The sequence below is a fragment of the Musca autumnalis genome, unplaced genomic scaffold, assembly GCF_047663935.1.
Source record: "Musca autumnalis isolate F117 unplaced genomic scaffold, ASM4766393v1 scaffold_2, whole genome shotgun sequence".
In the NCBI taxonomy this organism is placed as follows: Eukaryota; Metazoa; Arthropoda; class Insecta; order Diptera; family Muscidae; genus Musca; species Musca autumnalis.
In genome coordinates, this window is record NW_027411755.1 from 152,014,827 (window position 1) to 152,034,876 (window position 20,050).

Sequence of the window (20,050 nt, forward strand, 5' to 3'; positions counted from 1 at the left end):
TATGGCTTTTACAGGCCAAAAATATGTTGTTTTTATTACAGTAGCAACAACACTATTTAATCTTTTACCACAACACCGCCACTTACGCCGTCCATTATTTGCCAATAAAGTGCTCGAAATTAACCTAATTTAGATTAAAAAGGGTCGAAGCAGTCGCAATTCAATATAAGTCATATCACCACCACCACCACCATTCTTCTTCGGTTTGTGAGAATTGCCATTGATAAATTTGTTTGTATTAAGAGGGTGATCCATTTGTTCACCTCTTGCCATGATAAATGCTCACAATAATAATTATAAAGTCATCTCACGTACCGTATCCAACCGTTTTCTGGTTGACAAAATAAAATGTTAAGGAAAAGGCGGAAATGCTTGTTAGTTAAATTGTTTTTTTCCAGTCTGGTACATAATGAACAAGTTTTCACAAAATTTTGTAAAAGAAGCCAAAATGTTAATAGTTTATTTTGGATCATGTGCATTTTGAATCTTTCGGAACCTGAAGTAAAACAAATAAGAAAACGTCAAATTCGGCAGGTCTGAACATTTTATTACCTCCACCAGAAAAAATTGTGAACTAAAAAAGAATAAATATTGTCTGACCCCGGATACCCCAAATGTTTAAATAATGTTAGCAAATAAATGTATCTTAAAATGTCTTCAAACCGGTGGAACATTTATATAGGAGTTATATCAAAGTGTGGACATATGTTGACAATTTTTGGTGGAGATGTTGAATTACAGATGATTCGGTCGAAACACCTGGAATCAGGAGTACCGTTATATGGGGGCTATACCAAATCATGGACCTATGTTGACAATGTTTAGTGGAGAGATCTAAAAAATGTGTTCAGCCAGGTGAAAGTTACCGCCTATGGGGCTATATTAAAGTGTCTACCTATCTTCACAATTTTTGGTGTAAAAGTTTTATAACAAAAGTCAAATTACGGGTAGTTCTGTCAAACAATGTAGCTAAGACCCAAAAATACTGAAAATCAGGAAGTGTCGTTATACGGGAGCTATACCAAAACTGGGACATTCCCAACAGCTAAAAACCTACAGAAGTATTGTGTTAACTTTTTTTCTTCGGGTACGTGGCTGAGGGTATATCTCTGTCGGCTCAGCTGACTGATACTTTCTTACTTGTTGCTTGGAGTGTTAAGTAAAAATAAATCAACTAAAAATTTTGATGGGTGGACCCTATGCTTTGTTGTGACTCAAAGAGCGAGCGTTCCTCGTGTGATTTAAAATTTGCAAGAAAATGCCGTCTTTATATATTTTTTAACAAAAATTATTTTTTGGTTAACATTTTGTAATTAATTTAGTAGATAATCATTGCCTTCATTATTTAAATGTAAAAAAGATCCGAAACATAGTTCAATAGAGCTGCGAGATTTTTTATATTTCATACTATGCCATATGGCATAGATTTTTCGCAACGGAAATGTTTCACTCTTTCTATAAGAAGACCTTCAGATTTTGTATAAGTAGACCTTCAGATTTTGTATAAGTAGACCTTCAGATTTTGTATAAGAAGACCTTCAGGTCTTCTATACGAAGACCTCCAGACCTACTATAAGAAGACCTTAAGATTTTGTATAACAATTCCTGCAGATTTTCTAAAATCTTTTAGATCTTCCAAGCCTTCTATAGGAAGACATTCAGGTCTTCTATGAGAAGTCCTCCAGTTTTTCTATAAGAAGGCCTCAGATCTTCTATAAGAAGCTTTCAATGTTCTAAAAGAAGAACTCCGGCCTCCAAATCTTTTATAAAAAATTCTTCATGTCTTCTATAAGTAGAACTCCTGGTCTACTCCTCAATGAGAAGACCTTATGCTTTTCTATAAGAAGGGTTCCTGCTCTTCTATGAGAAGACCTTCAGTCTTTTTTATAAGGAGGTCACTTGCTCCTCTATGAGAAGAGCTCCTGCTCTTCTATATAAAGAACTCCTGCATTTCTATAAAAAACCTAATGCCCTCCTATAAGAAGACGTCCTGCTCTCTATAAGAAGACCTCCACCTCTTCTATAAGTCCTCCTGGTCTTCTATAAGATGAAATTGAATTAAAAACTTAAATATTTTAGTTTTGTTTTTTTTTTTTGTTTCTTTAAATACATCCTATGCCATATGGCATAGTGTCCAAAAACCACTTTTCCAACCAAACTGTTACAAAAATAAGTTTTGATTATTCATATAGTGGGCTTAAGTATATATAAAATTGGAAAAGTATATTTTTTCCTTTATTTTTTTTTTCATTTGAAATTTATTTCCTTTATAAAAGTTTTCATTTCAAATTTTCATATAACAAGAATCCACCTACAGAAGTCTGCTTACCAAAAATGTTTGGCATAAGTAAATATTTTGGTGTAGACCCCATATAACGGTACCTACTAATTTCACGTATTTTGTAGAAGTCTTTGGTTAAAATATTTTATGGACATCAGTAGTGAAAGATTTGTGTTGGTAAAAAGGTCTTTCTTCTTTTCACAGGCAGAGGGTACATCTTTGTCGGCAAAGTCGACGATGCTTTTTTACTTGTTATACGCTCCACCATAATATGGTATACCCTCCAAATTTGTCATTCCGTTTGTAACACATCGAAATATTCATCGGAGACCCTATAAAGTAAAATTTTAAGTCGATATAACCATGTCCGTCCGTCTGTCAGTTGAAATAAAGATACAGCTCGCAATTTTTAAGATAGAAATTTGTAATTTGGTATAGAAAATGCTATTACACCTAGGACGTTTGGTATTGCAAATGGGCTATATCGGTCGAGGTTTTGATATAGGCCCCATAGAACGGTACCACCCGATTTTCGGTATTTTGAAGGTTTTAGCCTCATTATCACACCGAAATGGCTGAAATAGCTTAGTTTTCGTTGAGGGTATAAAACTTTCCCCCAGAAACTTGCCGGTACAGGTACATGCCTTACTATAGCCCCCATAGAACGGTACCTCCCTATTTCCGGTATTTTGGTATGTATAACGTATTTGTTATATAAACATTTGACGTACATCGCAAATATTTACCATAAATAGCTGTAGTCATGCCGAACGTGACAAATATTCTTGGAGGATAGATCCGGTTATCTACATTTTATGTATACAAATAAAAAGATTGTCAATCACATCACAAATAATTCGTTGATTAAAACTTAAACGTCAAAACGTGACAATATTAATTAGTTGACCTTGAGAACCGTACCTAAAATCTTCCGAGCAAATTTTTTGCAGAATATTTGCATGTTGAATTGCATGAAGAAATAAAGGACGAAAATTCCGTGGAAAAAAATGGATTAGAATGGTGACATATTTTACAAAGCTTAAAACGAACGTAAGCTCAAAACGAAGCTACAATAGCGTCAAACAAAGATAGAAAGCAATTTTCTCAAGCATTATAGGGGGACAAACAAAAAATTCATCAGGCCATAACTCAGAAACTTGACCTAGTGCGAATATTTCCATCCCCACCGTGTTAACAAGGGATATTTGGGTATTTGCTGCCGTTAAACATGAAAATTCAAGAATTTTAAATTTTAAGTGGATAAACTGTTATACATAGCAATTAGTATTCAAAGCAGCATACTTTTAGGCATAAAACAAAAAAAATTATTGATATCTCTTCCCAAATAGTGAAACAAAATATCTACACTGATAAAGCAATTATATACCCAGCATACCCAGCACAGTCTATACAGTCGGACACTGTAGCTGATTGTTATGTTTGTTGTCAAAAAAATTATTGTGATTTAAAATACAAAGAAACTCAACTCACAATAATGTAAAATCTATTATGTTTGTTGTCAAAAGTTGTTAACAGAACTCTGAGTGGCCGACCTTCTGTAGACTTTGACACCCAGTAAACCAAATGTCGGATGTACGAACAATTTCGGAAGCAAATTCGTTCAGTTCGTTCAGATTTCGTTCCAAATTTCTATACGATTTTTCGTAGGGAAATTCGTTCAGATTTCGTTCCGATTTCGGAGAGAATATCGAAAGTAAATTTTCCTTCGAATATACCAATGTTTTTCTTGCGATCTCGGTACGAATTCGGATCGATATGTCGGAAACAAATTTCCCTTCACACAACAGCCACCTCTGGTATATATCTAACAGCAAGGGGTTGGTTTCATTTTAGTTTGTTGTTGTTGAATCCCAGAAATTCCAAAATAAGTTACAAAATTACAATTAGTCTTTATTCAAAAGTAAACGTAAACAGAATGAATATTCATGACAAATTATAATTCACAAAAGCTAATATGTTGACAAAAGTTTTCAATGAAGACATGATTGAAAATTATTAGAATAACAAGTAGTTTTTTATATCCAACATTCCCTCGCTCCTAATTTTCTTCTCCTTTAAATTTTTTACGAAATCTTTCAGATCTTCTTGGGGTAAACTGCTGTCTACGTTTTTCGTTGCGTCGTATTATGAAACTATTTTCATGTTCAAATGGTTCGTTAGTTCTTTGCATAGCCGGTTGAGAGTTTTGGGAATTTCGATGTGTTTCCACTGATGCCGTTGGAATTAAAGCGTGATTATATAGTTCTATACTTGTGGAAGGGTTTGCAATGTTGGGTGGTGCGAATGGTGGTGAGCGACTATGGCCCGTTTCTTCTCTTGAATTTCGACCTGCTTGCATATCTGGAATTATTATGTCAATATCGTCATAATTACGTGGTAAATGGAATTGTTGATTTAAGTTGTTATCAGAGCTGACTTCCATTCTGCGTTTTATTTGATTTTGATGCCGTCTGATTTCTCCCTGCGCTGTATTTACCAAATACATAAGATTTCCCATTCTTCCTTTTACTTCTCCTTCTATCCAGCGCTTCTTACCAGAAAAGTTACGTACATAAACCTTTTGACCAGTAGAAAATTTCGACGAAATATTTGATGTTTGATTCCTTACCGGAAACATTGCAGTTAAGATTGTACGAGGCTGTCGACCGTGAAGTAATTCAGCAGGGGACTTGCCTGTTTGTGGGTTTGGCGTTGATCTGTATGTCACCAAATACTTGTATAATGCCTTTTCCTGGTTCGGCTGCTCTTTACTGATCTTGTTGAAAGCTGTCTTAAATGTTCGAACAAAACGCTCAGCTAATCCATTCGAAGCTGGGTGAAACGGAGCTGTCGTCAAATGTTCAATAGCGTTTGCTTCACAAAATCTTTTGAATTCCGCTGACGTGAATTGTGTACCATTGTCACTTACAATGGTGCGTGGTAAGCCTTCAATTGCAAAAAAACTTTGCAATGCTGCTATTGTTGATGCCGAGTTAGCCACCGATACTGGCCTTACGAAAGGAAATTTAGAATATGAATCTACCGCAATAAGCCACATCTTGTTTAAGTACGGACCAGCAAAATCGACGTGTATCCTCTCCCACGGATGTTCAGCATCGGGCCATGCCGAGAATACTTGTCTTGGACTAACACCATTTTCTTGACAAACACAACATTTCTTTGACATATCCTCAATTTCTTTGTCGATGTTCGGGAACCATACATACCTTCTAGCTACTTGCTTCATTCTACATGCGCCCCAATGTCCGTCATGTAGCGTACTCAGAACTTTTGAACGAAGTGATTTTGGAACTATTACACGCGAATGTTCATTATGCAGAAGGAGTACGCCATTTTTTATTGAAATGGAATGTTTTCTTGAAAAATACGGGTTTAAAGTAGGACCTAATATGTTCTTTTCCGGCCAACCATTTTTCACATAATTTACGATAATTTGTAGTGTTTTGTCTTCTTTCGTGTGCAACGATACCGTCTCAGAATCTATAGGACAGTCTTGCAATACAATGTTGTATACTTCGTCAATATATTGTAATACCTCTGATTTAGTTTTATCGAATTCATTGTCTTCACCCATTGGCAGTCTTGATAATGTGTCAGCGTTTGCATGATGAGATGTTGCTTTATACTTTATAGAATAATCGTAGGCTTGCAATGTAATGGCCCAACGTTGAAGTCGATGCAGTGTCATAACCGGAAGTTTTTTGAATGGATGGAATATAGTCGTGAGAGCTTGATGATCTGTTACTAATTCAAAGTGTCTGCCATAGAGATATTGATGAAATTTAGTGATTCCGAAAATTATGGCAAGAGCTTCCTTCTCCATTTGGGAATAATTAACTTGAGAAGCATTTAGTGTTTTCGAAGCAAAACATATCGGTTTTTCAGTGGCATCCGGAAATCTGTGCGACAGCACTGCACCTACTCCGCGGTTTGATGCGTCAGTTGCGAGAATGATTGGATATTTGTCATCATAATGGACTAATTTAGTTGCATTCATTATATCTTCTTTTAATGTTTTGAAAGCCGATTCTTGTCGATCAGTCCAAGCAAATTTTGCATTTGTTTTTCGAAGTTCGTTTAATGGCGCTGCTGTTTTCGAAAAGTTAAGAATGAATTTGTTGTAATAATTTATTTTCCCTATAAATGCCTCTAATTCCTTTATATTTGACGGTCTTGGCATAAGCTGAATGGCTTCTAATCTTTTTCCTGAAGGTCTTATACCATCACAATCAATAATATGTCCCACATATTCTACCGAAGATTTCGCAATTTCACATTTCTCAGCTTTACATTTAAGTCCATAGTTTTTCAGTTTCTCTAGTACCTTAATCAGGTTTTTTATGTGTTCTTCGTTAGTCTGGCCTGTTACAATTACATCATCGAGGTAAATGGCGCATCCAGGAATATCTCCTAATATTTCCTCCATGAATCTCTGAAAAATTGCAGGGGCACTTGAGATCCCAAAAGGCATTCGTTTATACTGATATAGACCAAATGGGGTATTGATAACCATAATCCTTTGTGCTGCTTCGGAAAGTTCAATCTGCAGATATGCTTCACTCAAGTCAATTTTTGAAAAATACTGACCTCCTTGCAGTTTGTGAAAAAGTTCTTCTATTCTTGGTATTGGATATCTTTCAATTTCGATTTGAGGATTCAAAGTAGCCTTAAAGTCTGCGCATATTCTAATGCAACCGTTGGGTTTTTGAACCACGACAATTGGTGAGGCCCACTCACTTGAATTTATTGGCTCTATAACGCCATTGGACACCAGGCGATCGACTTCCTGTTTTACTTTTTCGTGTAACGCGAATGGTATATTATATGGTTTCATGAATTTTGGAACTGAATTTGGTTTAAGATTAATATCTGCTTTAAAAGTTGAGCAATGTCCAAGTCCTTCAGAAAACACTACATGGAAATCTTTCAATACTTTCTCTAATTTACGTTCCAAATCTGTAAGATTATCACTCAAAAGTTGAAAGCAGTTTTCTTTCAACAGATTATTGTATGGACATTTCATCTCAAAACTGAAATCTTTTAGCCAATCGCACCCAAATATGCTGGTGACATTTTCCAAATCAACTACGTAAAGCGGCAAATGTCGTATTTGATTGTCAATCTTAACATCGACGTTAATCATTCCTTTCAGAGGCAACGTAGCTCCTCCATAGGATTTTAGAGTTTTATTACTAGGACTACACAAAGGTTGGTTTAATTTTCTATAGACGTCAAGCCCAATCAATGAGCATGAAGCTCCAGTGTCTAATTGAAATGACAATTTCTCATTATTTACCTTGATATTGATCATCAGTTTTCCATTTTTCCCGTTGTTGATAGTGTCGATTGCTTCAATGTGACTTATTGATGATTCTTCTACTGTCGTTGCCTGAATTTGACGAATGTTACCAAGTTTTTCTGGTGACTTACATACTTTCGATATGTGCCCAAACTTTGAACACCTATTGCATTTGGTTTTGTTCTTGAAATGATAGCATTCTTCTCTTTGGTGACTCTTTCCACAACCAGGACAAGACTGTAATTTGCTTGACGTAATATTTCTGTTTGACTTATTATCTGGAATGCTGTAACGCTTTACAGCATGAACTTCATTGGCCGGTTCCGTTGCATCTTCGATTTCGCTAGACGCCTTCACAGTTGCTTCAAAAATGGAACAAATTTGCAAGACCTCTTCTAAGGATGGATTCGATTTTTGCAAACATGCTGTTCGAACTTTTTCATGTGGTGTGTATAAAACAATCATATCCCTTATCTTATTATCGACGTACGATTGTTTGCAGCCTTCATTCTCACACGCGAAGTTACACTCTCTAGCAACTCCCTTAAATCTGCAACCCAATCCGCATACTTCTGATTCTCCTTCATTCTCGTCTGATTATAAAATTTAAATCGGGCTGCCAAAATATGCTGTTTACTTACAAAATGTGTGTCCAATGCGGAAACCAATTCCTTGTATGTTTTTTTCTTGAGCTTTTCCATCAAAAAGTTTTTGCAATAACTCCAACATGTCAGATCCGACCCAGCTAAGAAAACAGGAACGTTTCGTGTCTTCACACGTGACAGAACTTGCTTCCATATGTTGGTCCAATTGAAATCGATATGTTGACCATTGATCTGTTCCAGGAATGAAGCTCTTAAATGAAGGAATCACGGAAGGTTTCTGGTTCCTTGTGAAAACCTCCTCTAAAACAGCTTTATTTTGAGCCATCATTTGTGCCATAAATGATTGATTGGATTCTTGTAGTTGAACCAATATCTGCGAAAGAGAGTTTATATCCATTGTTTCTTGAATTTTTCTTTATATCCTCGTCGCCAAATGTTGAATCCCAGAAATTCCAAAATAAGTTACAAAATCACAATTAGTCTTTATTCAAAAGTAAACGTAAACAGAATGAATATTCATGACAAATTATAATTCACAAAAGCTAATATGTTGACAAAAGTTTTCAATGAAGACATGAATGAAAATTATTTGAATAACAAGTAGTTTTTTATATCCAACAGTTGTCGAAAAACAAAATGGTTGGTTATAAAGTACGCCTATAAACCCAGCAAAATGTTCGATGCCAAAGATGTCACTCAATCATGGGTGAAAGTGATCTGGCATGTCATCTTTTTAGCATCTTCATCGATGAATTTTATATGAGCGTGGACCCCAAAAGATGCTATTCATTTTTGGATCCAAAGCATGTCATTTACACCATTTTCACCAGTGCTTTCGCATGTCATTTCCTCCAATGCTTTGGCATGTCATTTTCACCAACCCTTTGCAATGACAAAATGTGTATAAATAAAAACACACAATTCATCTCTATTGGATCGATGGAATGGGTTCAAATGCTGATGAAAATATCGGATCTTTTACGATGATGATGTGTAAAACAACCAAATATTGTTTTATGGAAATAAATTTGGTACTGAATTAAGGAATTAATGTGGAATTCCGAAATTTTAAGCGTATAGAATGTAATAAATTGAACTAAATTTGGTACAATGTGGTTGGGTGAAAGGATAAAGATAGAATTTTGTTATTAGAGCCACTGATGGTATTTGGTATTGGGATTCTGAAATTTGGTATGAGGGTCACTGTTGATGTAAAGGGTTGGGATAAGGAGTTTCCATTGGAAAAATGGGCTTTAAGCGTAAGAAAAGTACTAAATTTGTTACAATTTGGATAGAGCTGAAATCCCAAAATCTATGAGGGGGAATAATTAATGGTACTATATTTAGTATTCGGTGAAGAAATATATCTGAAAAATGCATACTCCTGAAATTGTACTAAATCACTGGGAAAAGGCCAGGAGTTAAGTTCTCCCGGCCGAACTTATTATACTTTCCACAACGAGTTGTATTGACGTAAAATGGAACAATTAGTTTCTTTTCGTTTATGAAGAAGAAATTCGGGAGGTTCTATTGGGGCTATATCAAAACTATACCGATCTATACCGACAAAAGTCTGGCGGAAAGTTTTTAGACTCAAAGAAGACTAAATACCAAACACGTCACAGAATTACGAAAATCGAAAAGTACCGTTCTATGGGGGCTCTATCGAAACGTGGACCTATACCGACGAATTTCAGTCGGAAAGTTTTTACCTTCAACGTGGACTAAATACCAAATTTCAGCCAATTCAGTGGAGTTGTTGTGGACGCAACGTTCAAAATGCCGAAAATCGGAAGGTACTCTTCTGTGGGGGCTATATGAAGGCATGAACCTATATGAAATTCTGAGGGAAAGTTTAATACCCCCAACCAAGACTGAGTACCAAATTTCAGCCATTTCGGAGGAATATTGAGGCCACAACCTTCAAAATACCGAAAATCAGGAGTTATTGTTCTATGGAGGCTATATGAAGGCCTGTAGTGGGATTCTCTAACTCATTTTTTGAGTTACCGACAAAAATCGGTAAAATTAAAACGCAAAATTATGAATGAAAAGTTCAAATAAAAGTTGACAATACTCTTGCTATCGGTAGAACTTTACGACTGTCTTTTATTCGTCGCTAACTTATCGAAAAACATCGGTAATTACCGAAATTATAAGCATTCTAATTTAACCGACAATTGTCGGTAACTCAAAAAATGAGTTAGAGAATCGCACTACTGGACCTACGAGTATACCGATACATTTCATATGGAAAGCTTTATACCCCAAATGAAGACTAAATACCAAATTTCAGCAATTTCGGTGGAATATTGATGCCGAAAATCGGAAGGTACCGTTCTATGGGGGCTATATGAAGGCGTGGACATAATTCTGGGAGAAAGTTTTATACCCCCCAACGAGGACTAAGTACCAAATATGAGCCATTTCGGTGTCATAATGAAGCTAAAACCTTTAAAATACCGGAAATCTGGAACTGCCGTTCTATGGGGGCTATATGAAGACGTGGACCTATACCGACAAATTTTATATGGAAGTTTTATATCCCAAATAAAGTTTAAATACCAAATTTCAGCCATTTCGGTGGATTATTGTGGCCACAACCTTCAAAATACCGAAAGTCGGCAGGTACCGTTCTATGGGGCTATATTAAGACGTGGACCTATACCGAAAAATTTTATATGGAAGTTTTATATCCCAAATAAAGTCTAAATACCAAATTTCAGCCATTTCGGTGGATTATCCCAGCAAAATGTTCGATGACAGATCATGAGTTGAATCATAGGTGCAAGTGACTTGTCATAGGTGCAAATTTAGGTGAATCACCGATGAAATTTACAAGGGAGTGACACCTGATTTCACCTGTTCATTGTCATGGCATTTTGCACCAGTTCATTGTCATGACATTTTGCACCAGTTCATTGTCACGGCATTTTGCACCAGTTCATTGTCACGGCATTTTGCACCAGTTCATTGTCATGACATTTTGCACCAGTTCATTGTCACGGCATTTTGCACCAGTTCATTGTCACGGCTTCTTGCACCAATGCTTTGGATCCGGATTTTTGCCAATCAGAAATAAAATTCGCAATACAATTATGTAATTTGTTGAATTAATAAGAATACAATGCGCAGATGATTTTTATCGCCAGATGTTATTTTTCTTTATTTTGTATGTAATTTTCAAAATTATATATTATATTAATCTGCAATATCATATTTATCTCTTCCGATGGCTGCAAGAACTTCTTTCAACTTGGGGGTTCCGTTTTTCCAATATTCGATAAATTATGTGTCAATCTCTGAACCAAGCTCATCGTTTGGGAAATCTAGTATAAATTTGAATTCTGTTATTTTATTTCAAAAGAAAAAGCTTATCCTGTAATAGTTACCACGTTATGGTCTCTTGTATACTTATTTTACCGATCTCCTACTTTGCTTCTCTCACTTTGCATGCCATGCTTGTGATATCGTGATCTTTCCATTGGAGTTTTGTTCCCTCGGGTCGCATAACGTCAAATGGCTCGTATTCATATGCCGGTGGCATCTTTATCCATCCTGTTAACATGGCCCAACCAACCCAATAATTGCAGCTCGATATGTTTTACTATATCGGTGTTGGTCGGCTGGAGAAGCTCGTGGTTTATAGACCGGGTCTTTTTGATACTTCTTTTTAATATCCACAAAACGAAACATGTTTCCAAACACAAAATATATTTTTCTTTTGTTTTATATCAATTTACATTGTATTTTTAATTAAAATATATAAATTTTGCCACTATCGACCACTTTCATCTGACTTTTATTTTCATTTTAACAATTACTTTTGCAAGTACACAATTATTCGGGTATATGAGTATTTGATAATTTATTGTGCGGTTACTTATCAATTTATTTGAACTCATGATAATATTGTGACAAAGATCGGATCTTTCACGACTTCAATTGCACTCATGAAAATTCGATGAAAAAGATCGGATCTTTCATGACTTCGATTGCACTGATGAAAATTCGATGAAAAAGATCGGACCTTTCACGACTTCAATTGCACTCATGAAAATTCGATGAAAAAGATGGGATCTTTCACGACTCCTTTCGCACTCATGCAAAAGAACCAGTGAAATCATGATTTCACATGGAATCACTTCCATTTAATTTTGCTGGGATTGTGTCCACAACCTTCAAAATACCGAAAGTCGGCAGGTACCGTTCTATGGGGGCTATATGTAGGCGTGGACCTCTACCGACGAATTTCAAGGGGAACATTTTATACACCCAACGGTATTTTGAATGTTTCAGCCTCAGTATCACACCAAAATGGCTGAAATTTGGTACTTATTTCAGCCATTTTGGTGTGATACTGAGGCTAAAACATTCAAAATACCGAAAATCGGGTGGTACCGTTCTGTGGGGGCAATATCAAAACGTGGACCTATATAGCCGGTTTGCAATACCATAAATCCTAGGAGTAATATAAACTTCTATACCAAATTACAAAGCTCTACCTTGTAAATTGCAAGCTGTATCTTGATTTCAACAGACGGACGGACAGACGGACATGGTTATATCGACTTAGAATTTTAACCTGTAGTGGGATTTTCTAAGGCATTTGTTGGTTATCGACAAAAATCGGTAAATTTAAAACACAAAATTATGAATGAAAATTACCAATAAAAGTTGACAACACTGTTACTATCGGTATTACCTAGCGACTACTTTATTTTGGTCGCTAACTTACCGACAAATGTCGTTCATTACCGAAATTGTAAGCATTTTAATTTTATTGATTTTTGTCAGTAACCAAAAAATGCGTTAGGGAATCCCACTACTGATCAAGAATATATGTATATACTTTATAGGGTCTCCGATGAATTAATTGTACCCTCCATATTACGGTGGAGGGTCCCAGCAAAATGTTCGATGCCAAAGATGCCATTCAATCATGGGTGCAAGTGAGCTGGCATGTCATCTTTTTAGCATCTTCATCGATGAATTTTATATGAGCGTGGACCCCAAACGATGCTATTCATTTTTGGATCCAAAGCATGTCATTTACACCAATGCTTTGACATTTCATTTTCATCAATGCTTTTGCATGTCATTTCCACCAATGCTTTGGCATGTCATTTTCACCAACCCTTTGCAATGACTTTATCATTATGACGAGTGTTTTAACAACGTTTGTTGTGATTTCGAGTCTCCGACAACATCAAGCTTTTTGTATATAATTAATATTAAATATTTAGAAAAAATTGTATAAATAAAAACACAAAATTCATCTCTATTGGATCGATGGAATGGTTTCAAATCCTGATAAAAAGATCGGATCTTTCACGACTTCCTTTGCATGGATTCAAATGCTGATGAAAAGATCGGATCTTTCACGACTTCCTTTGCATTGGTTCAAATGCTAATGAAAAGATCGGATCTTTCACGACTTCCTTTGCATGGATTCAAATGCTGATGAAAAGATCGGATCTTTCACGACTTCCTTTGCATTGGTTCAAATGCTGATGAAAAGATCGGATCTTTCACGACTTCCTTTGCATTGGTTCAAATGCTAATGAAAAGATCGGATCTTTCACGACTTCCTTTGCATGGATTCAAATGCTGATGAAAAGATCGGATCTTTCACGACTTCCTTTGCATGGGTTCAAATGCTGATGAAAAGATCGGATCTTTCACGACTTCCTTTGCATGGATTCAAATGCTGATGAAAAGATCGGATCTTTCACGACTTCCTTTGCATTGGTTCAAATGCTAATGAAAAGATCGGATCTTTCACGACTTCGTTTGAACCAATGCAAAAGATGCCATGAAATCACGTCATCGCATGGAACCCCTTCCTTCAAATTTTGCTGGGGTGTAATGAGACAAACATTTTTAATGAGAATGAATTTGTATGTATATCGAAACCAATTGCTGACAGTAAAGAATTTTTATACAGTTACTCTGTTGGTGACTCTTCTGCTAAGTTTTTCAAATAATCATGCATACATACCCAGCAAAATGTTCGATGCCAAAGATGTCATTCAATCATGGGTGCAAGTGATCTGGCATGTCATCTTTTTAGCATCTTCATCGATGAATTTTATATGAGCGTGGACCCCAAACGATGCTATTCATTTTTGGATCCAAAGCATTTCATTTACACCAATGCTTTGACATTTAATTTTCACCAATGCTTTGGCATGTCATGTCCACCAATGCTTTGTCATGTCATTTTCACCAACCCTTTGCAATGACATTATCATTACGACGAGAGTTTTAACAACGCTGGTTGTGCTTTCGAGTTTACGACAACATAAAGCCTACTGTAAATAATTAATCTGATATATGTATTTAGAAAAATGTGTATAAATAAAAAACACAAAATTCATCTCTATTGGATCGATGGAATGGTTTCAAATCCTGATAAAAAGATCGGATCTTTCACGACTTCCTTTGCATGGATTCAAATGCTGATGAAAAGATCGGATCTTTCACGACTTCCTTTGCATTGGTTCAAATGCTAATGAAAAGATCGGATCTTTCACGACTTCGTTTGAACCAATGCAAAAGATGCCATGAAATCACGTCATCGCATGGAACCCCTTCCTTCAAATTTTGCTGGGTACCCAGCGATGACGTGATTTCATGGCATCTTTTGCATTGGTTCAAAAGAAGTCTTGAAAGATCCGATCTTTTCATTAGCATTTGAACCAATGCAAAGGACGTCGTGAAAGATCGGATCTTTTCATCAGCATATGAACCCATGCAAAGGAAGTCGTAAAAGATCCGATCTTTTTATCAGGATTTGAAACCATTCCATCGATCCAATAGAGATGAATTTTGTGTTTTTATTTATACACATTTTTCTTAATATATAAGATTAATTATTTATAATTCGGAGACTCGAAATCACAACCAACGTTGTTAAAACTCTCGTCGTAATGATATTGTCATTGCAAAGGGTTGGTGAAAATGACATACCAAAGCATTGGTGGAAATGACATGCTTTGGATCCAAAAATGAATAGCATCTTTTGGGGTCCATGCTCATATAAAATTCCTCGATGAAGATGCTGAAAAGATGGTTACCATATGCCTCACCTCTCTCTCCTACAAAATGACAATTGCCGCAAGTAAACTCGCCCAATGTAAATTGGGACATACACAAATATTTATGTATGTGGCAAATTTATAAAAGTGTTCTGTTTATGATTTTTGGAAATTTAAAAAATTTGTTTAATAAAGAAAAAATAATTAGAAGAAAATTGACAATATAAGGGTGATAATATAGATAAGGCTTCATTACAACAGACCTTATTTTCATTCCGCAAAATAGTATTAGGGACTTCAAAAATGTGGGTGACGTAGGGGATGGAAGATACCAAGCAACGGTCCTGACCGGTTTTAACATGGCAAAGCCCAGGATTTATCTTGGTCCCTCTTTCATCCCAAGTGGACACTGACCTCCCCGTGGTGTCACCTGGGGAACTGCCTTTAACACCCGTTAAAGGTAGTGAGCTAACATGTGCCGCGCGTTTACCCATAAGAACGTTAAAAACATGGGTTTGGGCGTCGGGTTAGTAACCTGGAAAACCCTAGAAAAAAAACAGCCTACTATGAAAAAACGAAAGAAAAGAAAAACAAACCCCTCTAAAGTTGACGAACCCCGCAAACGTTTTAAGGACCATGATCTGCGAATCTGCACCTGGAATGTTCGCACTCTTTATAGAGAAGTTGCAGTCTTCGCATTGGCAGACGTACTTGAAAAGTACAAGACCGATATTACTGCCATACAGGAAATACGATGGATTGGGAAAGGCGTCACAACAACACCTAAAGGTGTCGCACTGTATTATAGCTGCCATGACGTAAAGCATGAGTTTGGTTGTGGATTCGTAGTCAGTCGGAGACTAAAACATCTGGTATCCAGCTTCACCCCAGTGAATGAAAGACTTGCTGCAATTCGAATAAAAGCTAAATTCTTCAACATCAGCTTTATTTGCGCTCATGCTCCCACTGAAGAAAAGGACGAACAGACCAAAGATATATTTTACGAGCGCTTAGAAGAAACATATGACCGTTGCCCTGCCCATGACATTAAAATCATTCTAGGCGATTTTAATGCCAAAATTGGAAAGGAGAATATCTTTGGAACAACAGTCGGGAAATTCAGTCTCCACAGTGAAACATCTGACAATGGTATGAGGCTGATAGACTTTGCAGCTGCAAAAAACATGGTAGTTAGCAGTACCAGATTTAATCATCTCGATATTCATAAGGGCACCTGGCTGTCTCCAGATCAGAAAACAAGAAACCAAATTGATCATGTTGTGATAGATGGAAGACATTCATCGAGCGTGTTGGATGTACGATCGTTCCGAGGAGCAAACATTGATTCGGACCACTACCTTGTTGCAGCAAAGGTACGCACCCGTTAAACGTAGCAAACAAAGTACGAACAGACACAACACGAAAGTTAGACATCGGTAAGCTGTAATCACAACAGATAGCCACAGCATATTCCACTCAACTAGCCCAATTGCTTAATCAAAGCCCTCCTCATCCCGATAACATATCAGCGCAATGGCAAAGCATTGCCCACTCCATGCAAACAGCCGCAAAATCCATACTTGGATACCAGAGACCTCCACCAAGGAATCCATGGTATGATGAGGAGTGTCGTGCTGCCACCGAAGAGAAAAATGCGGCATATAGAGCTACTTTACAATCCGTAGCAACGCGAAGCGCACGAGAGAGATACAGGGAGAAAAGTAGAGAGGAGAAACGTCTTTTCCGCAGGAAAAAGAGAGAGATGGAAAAGCGGGAGTGTGAAAAAATCGAGATGTACAGGAGCCAGAATGAAGTCCGAAAATTCTACCAAAGAGTCAAGCATCAGACTGATGGCTTTGGTACAGGCACATCCTCCTGTAGAGACCAGCAAGGTAATTTGGTAACTGATACAGATAGTGTACTCAGGATATGGAAAGAACATTTTTCAAATCTGTTGGTATCCAATAGCAGCGAAGACGACGAAGATACCACAGTCCCAATCCCAGAAGATGGTATTGAATGTATACCGCCCAGCCAAGATGAGGTAAAGACAGCAATAAATCGGCTGAAGAATAATAAGGCAGCAGGGGCCGATGGCTTACCAGCCGAGCTGTTCAAAACCGGAGGCGACACGCTGATAAGGTGTATTCATCAGCTAGTTAGCACCATCTGGCAGGAAGAACGAGTACCCGACGATTGGAACCTGAGTATCCTGTGCCCCGTCCACAAGAAGGGAGATAAGACTGTATGCTCTAACTATAGGGGCATAAGTCTACTCCCTATTGCCTACAAGATCGTGTCAGGGATATTGTGCGAACGACTAAAGCCAATGGTCAACGAGATAATTGGACCATACCAATGCGGCTTTAGACCTGGCAAGTCCACCATTGACCAGATATTTACCCTGCGGCAAATCCTGGAGAAGACCCAAGAGATGCAGATCGACACCTACCACCTTTTTGTCGATTATAAAGCAGCCTTCGACAGCCCGCTGCGTTCAAAGGTATTCCAAGCCATGTCTGAATTTGGTATTCCCGCAAAGCTCATCCGGCTTTGTAAAATGACTTTAACTGACACGAGGTCCTCAGTTAAAATAGGAAAGAACCTCTCCGAAGAGTTTGGTACCAAAAGAGGTTTCAGACAAGGAGACAGCCTTTCGTGTGACCTCTTGAACATCCTGCTAGAAAAGGTTATACGAGAGGCAAAGGTCAAAAGAAGTGGCACAATCTACACCAATAGTCACATGTTACTTGCTTATGCTGATGATATAGACATCATGGGTCGATCAGTAAAAGAAGTAACTGATACCTTTATAAAGGTCGGAGGAGAATCTGCTAAAGTGGGTCTGGCGGTAAACGGTGAGAAGACCAAGTTGATGGTGTCGACGCGCAATGCGTCCATTGAGCTCGGACGGACTGTGGAAGTTGGTTCCTATAATATTGAGGTAGTAAAAGACTTCGTCTACCTGGGCACCTACGTCAACACAACAAACGACATCAGTTGTGAAATAAAAAGAAGAATTGTATTGGCCAACAGATGCTACTTTGGATTAAGTAAGCAGTTTAAAAACAAAGCCACATCTCGTCAAACAAAAATAACGCTCTACAAAACACTGATACTACCCGTGCTGATGTATGGCTCCGAAGCGTGGGTACTTGCGCAAGCAGACATGGCAGTGCTTGGTGTGTTTGAGAGAAAAATTCTTCGAAAGATCTACGGACCAATCTGCGTTGACGGTGAATATCAACGTCGCATGAACCACGAGCTGTATCTGCTATACAACGACATCAATATTGTTAAACGTATCGAGATGCAGCGATTGCGTTGGCTAGGCCATATCATAAGAATGAGCGATGATGAACCCGCTAAAAAGGCGTATGAATACATGCCACATGGCGGTGCACGCAGAATTGGCAGGCCAAGGAATAGATGGCGCAAACAAGTGGATGATGAGATGAAAAGGCGCGGTATTCCAGAGTGCAAAGCAACAAATAGAGAGGAATGGAGATCTCTTCTTAGTTCGGCCTATAGAACAAATGTTCTGTAATGGGCCAGCTAAGTTTGTAAGTAAGACTTCAAAAATGTTTTGAGAAACTGTTTCATTTAATTAATAAAACTGTTTCATTTATTTAATGAAACTGTTTCATTTTTTTTTTAATGAAACTGTTTAATTTTTTTAATGAAACTGTTTCATTTAATTAATGAAACTGTTTCATTTAAATTATGAAACTATTTCATTTGTTTATTGAAACTATTTTATTAATTGTTGGTGCCAACCAAAAACATCAAATATATCAAATTTTCCGCAATTTTCTTAAAAGATGTTTGCGTACTAGTTTTTTAAGCACGTACTATTTAGCATAATTTCAATACTCACATATTTTCCTTAAATTTGAAGAAATAAAAATTTTTATTACATCAATGAAATTTGTTTCATTTATACAATGAAACCAAAAATCATTAAATTTTTGGTAACGTATGGTTTCAAAGCACGAACGAAACATTTCATTGTATTAATGTAACATTTTATAGCCTCAATGAAAAATAATCAATGAAATCCGTTCATTGATACAACGAAGCATTAGTCTTTCAGAGCGGGTTGAACACAAATTCTGTTTTCATCTTCTTTTCTATAAATATAAACTTTTGTCTAACGAAGTAGCGGGCACATGCTAGTACCAAATTATAAAGTTCTTTCGTAATATTCCGAGCTGTAAATTGATTTCAACTGAGAGACGGACAGACAGAGAGAGAGGCAGACGGACATACACATATACATATTACTTTGTAGGGTCTCCGACGAATACTTCGATTTGTTACAAACGGAATGACAAAGTTAATTATTCCTTTCATATTATGGTGGAGGGTATACAAATCGAAAAATCCTATCTGAAAAAGAAGCTACTATTAATGAGTAAAAGTAACATTAGTAGACTAACAGGCATCCTTACAGGATACGTATGACTACAATCGCACCTGCACAAAATAGTTTGTGCAGAAAACAGTGAATGCAGAGCATGCGAAAAGAACGATTAAATGTTGGAACACAATCTCTATCATTAAGGCAAACGAGTTTAACAACTTACTAGGCGTTTACACCAGACAGTTTGTCTTCTTTACTAACACATACATACATTTGTCGGCTGTCTTCCAGCTGTACATCATTTTTTTATACACTGTGGTAACTCCACACATTCACATATCTGTAAAAATTAGTGAAATAATAATTGAAACGTGTTGAAAACAAACGAACATGAACAATAACAAAAAATGTGAACGGGAAACAAAAATAAATCGATAAATC